At 43.7% G+C, this 6,969-nt stretch overlaps 1 non-coding gene across 1 annotated transcript; it reads right to left on the reverse strand.

Moving 5' to 3' along the window:
* Positions 1-6,250: 6,250 nt before the first annotated feature.
* TRNAA-UGC (transfer RNA alanine (anticodon UGC)) lies at positions 6,251-6,327 on the reverse strand. The gene has a single exon. It is a non-coding gene; the product is annotated as a tRNA-Ala (tRNA).
* Positions 6,328-6,969: the final 642 nt, after the last annotated feature.

Below are 6,969 nucleotides of genomic sequence, written 5' to 3' on the forward strand. Positions count from 1 at the left end.
TTAGTGGGTCTCAAGCCAAAAGACACAACCAAGTCAAAGAGCCAGAGAAGAAAGGACTTATTACTTGGCAGCAAGAAAGGAGAAAACTGGGGATCTTTCCCAAAGCAGTGTCTCTCCAAACACCAAAACTGGGGAAGTTTTAAGCTAAGGGCACACGCATATTCATGAAAGGGCTTAGGCTGTATTTATATATATATTCATGAAGGGGTTGAGCAGAAGAGAATTCGGCATAGAATTGAGGTTGACACAGTCCAAGCTTTAGTTGATTAAAGTCACGAGAGTCAGAAAAGATCCACACCATCATCCCTTAGATTACAGTTGATCCTGTGGTTGAGTTAGTGCTTCAGGCTAATCTTTACCACTGAAAAGAACTGGGAGTGTTCACAGCTGAGTTACTTCTCTTGCTGATAACAGTCCTTTGCTTTTGCATTCTTTTGTTCCCTTAAGATCATTAATTACCGAAACCTACAAAGACGCACTGTGGCCAGGCTTAGATCACAAAATGGCTTAGGCAAAAAGTGGCTTCCTTATGTCAAGAAAGCCATGACTGTTTTTTTCCTCCAGGGACCCCCCCTACCTTATCTGCTTACACCTTTACTCAGGGCATGGTGCCCAGGGGTTCTCTTGGCTCCACCCATACCTTCCTGGAACCCCCAAGATACGGTAACACTCATAGGATCCTGAGCCTCAGGGTCAGTGATCGGCCCAACACTCCGGCCCCCTTTTCTGTCTGTTTTCCTAGTTCCAAAAGGAGGCCTCCAACCGCTGAGGGCAATCTCAGCTTCCACTTCCAGAAATTAGCATTTTGGGCACCGGCGATAGCATTTCTTCCCTCACATTAGCAAGTTCAAAGGATGAGAATGATTTTTTGTTTGTTTGTGTAATATTTTTCCTTTTTTTTTTTAAAAAAAGTTCTTCTGTTTCCTTTTTTCTTAGTTTTTTTTTTTTTTTTTTGGTGGGGGCTGGTAATTAGTTTATTTCTATATATTTAGAGGAGGTACTGGGGATTGAACCCAGGACCTCGTGCATGTTAAGCATGTGCTCTACCACTTTAGCTATACACTCCTCTGAGAATTATACATATTTTAAAATTTTTTATTGACATGTAGTTGATTAACAATGTTAGTTTTGGGTGTACAGCAAAGTGATTCAGCTATACATATACACACATATATACATATATTTTACTTTCAGATTCTTTTCTATGTTATTACAAGAAATGGAATATAGTTCTCGATGCTATGCAGTAAGTCCTTGTTGAGGACGAAAATGCTATTGTGAGAGTGGGTCACTGAAGTCATCTGAGCCACCCACCTTCACCTCTCCCCTAGACCCCTGAACCTTTTAACCACAAAAGGAGAGCACCAGATGTTGTTACTGGTTCGGCTCAGAGCACGTCCAGCAGCCTCTTGACGGCATTTCATCTTTGCACCATGGTATCTCCTCGCTGACACCAGGCCAGTCCTCACTCTGTAAGGCCACCAGCTCCCAGATGATGGGCACTGGACGAGATCGGCAAACCCCTAGGGACATTAGCCCTTTCTTTACTGGGATGGAGGAAAAGCCCTTGGAAAGGGCCAAGAAGGGAGGGTGAGAGGTGTGAGGACGCCAAGCAGAGACAGGATCGTTGAAATTCTGATGATCCTGACTGGGGAAATGATGCCAAAGCAGGAAAAGGGAGGGAGAGAGGGAAGAATGCTCTGAACACCTGATTTCCTAGTCCACTAACATCCCTCTGAATAATTCCCAAGTTTCAAATTCTAGATCACCTTCCTAACACGCTACATGTTCACCAGAGCCCGCCAGGATGGAATCCCCAGGCCTCAGAAAGAGAGGGGAAGAGGGGGCACCGCTGATTGGCTAATTTGAGGCTCAGCTCCTAGGACTGGCAGCAGCCTGAAATCCTTCCTAGTGGATCCGGCGACACCCCCACCCCCGCCCCCCGCCCCCGCTTTCCGGACGGACGTCACCCCTGCAGCCCATAGGGAGTGGGATAGAGACCTGCTCTTATCTGCTTGACATTTTGGTGCCTCAGGCAGAGGACAATTACCCAATCCTGACCTCATGGCCTCTAGGAAAGTTAGTCATAGTCCCCTCCCTCCTGCCACCAGTTCCCTACCTGAGTCTGAGGCCTGGGGACAGACCAACTTTGTGGGTATATTTTATGTGGGGGTATTTGTGGCTGTCACGCAGGGCATCCTGCTTAGAAGGGCCCTGTGCTTGGTTTAACATTCTGCTGTCACCATCCTGACATTCATAATTTGTGAATTAGGGCCCCATATTTTCTTTTCGCACTGGGCCCACAGGTTATGTTTCCTGTGTAGGGAGACAGACAGAGGCCCTGGCCTGTTGGAGAAGGCAGGATGCTTCACCAGGAGCAGAGTTAAAAGTGGGGTTAAAAATAGCACAGAAACTAATTTAGTATTAATTTTAATATTAAAATTAACAAAAGAAAAGCAACAAATAGCATACAAGGGAACTCCCATAAGGTTATCAGCTGATTTTTCAGCAGAAAGTCTACAGGCCAGAAGGCAGTGGCACGATATATTTAAAGTAATGAAAGGGGGAAACTTACAACCAAGAATACTCTATCCAGCAAGGGTCTCGTTCAGACTTGATGGAGAAATCAAAAGCTTCACAGATTAAAAAAAGCTAAAAGATTTCAGCACAACGAAAACAGCTTTAAAACTAGATGTTGAAGAACCTTCTCTAGTCATCAAACCATAAGAAAAGAGAACAAAAAGAAGAAAGAGAAAAAAAGAAGAGACCTACAAAAGATTGTTTTGGCTGTTCAGGGTCTTATGTGGTTCCTTGTAAATTTTGGAATTGTTTCTTCTAGTTCTGTGAGGAGTGTTAGGAGTATTTTGATGGGGGTCCCTCTGGGTAGAGTGGCCATCTTGATAGTGTTGATTCTTCCAATCCAAGAGCACAAGAAATCTTTCCATTTCGGTTTTCAGACTATAGGTAATCTCCTTGGTTAGGTTTATTTCTAGGTATTTTTTTTTTGATGTAATGGAAATGTCTCTGCCAATTACAAAATTCTGGCTTTTGAAGTGAACAAAATAGCACAGAAATGATTATACTCCTTGTCCTCCACCATCTCTGAGAGTTAGAAACTGGGGTAGGGGGGTAACTGCAGTAGTTTCTCAACATCCCCTTGGCGCCTCTGACTTTTCTATCCTCTACCAGAACACGGAAATGGGTAAAGTGAGTGACTCATCATCTGCAGCAGCAGAGCTGAGGAAACCAACTAGAGGGGCCAGGAGAGGAGGCAGAGGAGTCATAGACTCCCCCTTCCCCCAACCTCCCCTCAACCTCCCCTCCCCCTCCCCTCCCCCTCCCCCTCCCCCTCCCCTCCCCTCCCCTCCCCTCCCCCTCCCCTCCCCTCCCCTCCCCTCTAATCAGATTTGAATTCCTAGAGTCTGCCTTCTAGTCCCTCACACATTTATCTGTTTTTTTGTGAGTTTTTTTTTGTTTTGTTTTAATGGAGGTACTGGGGATTGAACCTAGGACCTTGTGCTAAGCATGTGCTCTACCACTGAACTATTCCCGCTCCTCCCCCTGCCGCCTCACCCTTCCCCTTCCACATTCATCTGTTTATCCCTTTGCTCCAACAGCCTCCCACTGAACCCTCCCTCACCTGCAGCCCCCACCCCTGACGGCTGCAGTGTTTCTCTGTGGCTCCCTTGCTTACCTCCTCCTGTAAGACCAAGTCAAGACTTGTGGACTTAGCACCAGCGCCCTTCTCATGCCATCCGGGCCCTATTTACTTCTGAGGCCCCAGCTCTCCCCACTGGTCACCCCATCCTCCCTCAGGGCTCCATCAGTGGAGTTCTGTTTAATTCCTCCATCAGCTCATGCTGATGAAGACACCTTATCATTCTGCCCCTTTCGAATCTAGCTACTTCATGGAGAGTCACAGCTAGGTTTAAGCATCCCTTCTGCGAAAGCTTTCCCAGATTCTCTCCTTTATGATGAATGAATAGGGTATTTAAAATGAGGTGGTTCAGGATTCAGCAGGTGTAAAAGGGCATCCAATGAAATCTCACCCTCCTTTTCTCCTGGTTTCCTCCCTGGAGAAACCAATGTTACTAGCTTCTCATGTAAGCTTCAGAGTTTTTTGTTTTGTTTTGTTTTGTTTGTTTGGTGGGGTTCAGTAATTAAGTTTTATTTACTTATTATTTTATTTAATAAAGGTACTGGGAATTGAGCCCAGGACTTCATGCATGCTAAGTACACTCTCTACCACTGAGCTGTGCCCCCTCCCCCAGAGATGTTTTATGCATAAACAAGCCAACACACATAAACATTCTTCCCCTTTCTACACAAATGGTAGCACCTTCGTGCTATTCTGGGCTTCGGTCTGGTATTTTTTTACCCTTATCTAGTTGGATTTCACTTAGCTTTGTGTCCACATGTGCTCCTGAGCTGATTACTTTTCTTTTTACGTTCTACTTGTCTTCCATTTATTAGTCGAGTTTCAGGCTCCTTGAGGGCAGGGGTCCAGTCTTTGCTTTTTGTTTTTCCAGCACCTAGAGCTTGGTACATGCTCAACAAATGGGTGTTGAGTGACTGTGTGATTCTAATTTACAGGCTCACTCTCCACCAGGCATTGCGGTAAGTGTTGAATACACACTATGTCGTGTGCACATGAATAAACAAAGAAGAGAATGAATGGACAACTCTGGGAATCTAGCATAAGGGAGAGGCCCAGCTAGCCACAGACCTGGCTTCCCTGGAGGTCCCAGTGCTCTGCCCTCTGCTGGTCACTCTGGTCAGAGACAGCATCCCACTGGCACCACCTTCCCAAAGATGCTGTCCTTGGGGTCCTTCACAGGAATAAAATGATAGGGAGGGGTTCCTCAGACTATTGGCAAGGAGGAGAGAGAGGTTCTCCCCTGAGCTCCTGGGGATGGAAAGGGAAGAATATGTGGAGGTGGGGGGAGTCTCAGAGAAGCTGAGCTAAGAAGGGAAGGATGGTGGTGAGCTCCTAAGGGTTTTACAAACTGGGTTCAGAACATTTGTGAGTTATGAAATCAATTTAGTAGTGACCAGCTTTTTAAAAAAAATTTTTAATGGGTGGTGGGGGTAAAAATAAATTAAAATAAATAAAAACCATGGACAATATCAGAGTTCACTTTTACATGGAGTAAAGGTGAGTATTGTTTTCTTAAACTTTTTTTTCAGTTCTGTGTATGTGTGAACTGGTTTGTGATAAAAAACAAACAAAACAATGAAAACCACTAGAGAAATGATGGGAAAGGTCCTGATGAGTTAGTCCTGAGTGGGCACGAGGATTCACAGCAGACTCAAACCTCAGAGTGGAAGGCAAGGCAGCCTCTGTGGAGCCCAACCTCTATCTTGGTGCAGAAATCTTCCCACATCCCAAGTGACAAAGACCTCTGAGCCTCCTGACTCCACACTTTCAGGCACCAGAAGCTCATAATTTCTCAAGCCTGTCACATTGATGGACAAGCTCAGCTTGGTGGAAGGTCTTTCTATTTGCCCCTCTAAATTCTCATTCTCTGCCTCTGCTGCAACCAAGACTAGGAAAAACTAGGCAGATAAATTGACAGCTAACATGTGCCCTCTAAGCTTGGTTTTCCTTCTCATATAAGCATTTGTTTTTTTCTAAAGAATCTGAGTTTCCGTAGTCTTTATTATTCTGGTTATCTTTCTAGCAGTTACCACTATCAAGCCTATATGGATAGGAGTCAGAGAAAAGGACTATATGCTTACTGTTGTACTAATTCTCACAACACTGCTATGCAAAAGGCATCATTGCTGTCATTTTACAGATGAGGCCCAGAATTTTTTTCCAGCTTTATTGAGATACAATTGACTTTTAATATTGTATAAGTTTTAGATGTTCAACATAATAATTTGATATACGTGTATATGGCTAAATGATTCCCGCAATAAGTTTAGTTAACAGATCCACCACCTCACATAGTTACAATTTTAAAACATTTAAATTGCTTACCCAAATGCACCCAACCAATTAGGGGCAGGGTGAAGTTGATTAGTATCTTCGTGTGATGCCAAAAGTTGAATCCCATCCTCCGAATGTGGTTCGCATGGCTCAGAGTAGAGAGAGGATCTTCATCCTGACTCCCTCTCTGTGGACAAACTTTTGAACTCAGATTCCTCATCTATGACCAGGGCAGAGACATGTCTCTAGAGAGGTACTTTTTGCCTTAAAAAATTTTTTTTAAATCTTTTATTTTTCTTTCTTTCTTATTATTTTTAATGGAGGTACTGGGGATTAAACCCAGGATCTTATGCATGCAAGGCATGCGCTCTACCACTGAGCTATACACCGACCCCCCCCCCCAGGCTTTTTAAATTGAGAAATATAACACACATTCAGAACAGTGCATGCAACATAATGTGCATTTTAACAAAATTTTGTAAAGTGAACAATCTATGTAACCTCCACCCAGAACAAGAAATAGAATAGTCCCTCTTTCCAATCATGGCCGTCTCTACTTCCCAAGGTATTCCGTAGCCTCACTTGTGAATTATTTCTTTGCTTTGCTTGATAATTTTACCATCTAAGTTTGCAGCTCTAGACGGTATACAGTAGTTCATTTCGCCTGTTTAGAAACTTTATATAAATGAAACCATATATTATTTATCTTTTTGTGTCTACCTTCTTCTGCTGAATAGTTTTTTTTTTAAGATGCATCCATTTTGTTGCATGTAGTTGGTCATTTGTTTTATTGCTGTGTCATATTCCATTGCGTGGCCTTACTGCAAATTGTTTATCCATTCTATCCATAGATGGACATTTGTGTTCCTTCCTGGTTTTGCCTACTATGTTGCCAAAACCACTCTTATACATGTCACTTCATGCACAAATGCCCACATTTCTGTGGTTACATATACAAGAGTGAAATTACTAGATCAGAGGGCAAGATATCGTCAACGTTGGTCATAAACGTCAGACTGCTTTCCACCAATTTATGC

This window comes from Camelus dromedarius, chromosome 16 (genome assembly GCF_036321535.1).
Source record: "Camelus dromedarius isolate mCamDro1 chromosome 16, mCamDro1.pat, whole genome shotgun sequence".
NCBI classification, from domain to species: Eukaryota; Metazoa; Chordata; class Mammalia; order Artiodactyla; family Camelidae; genus Camelus; species Camelus dromedarius.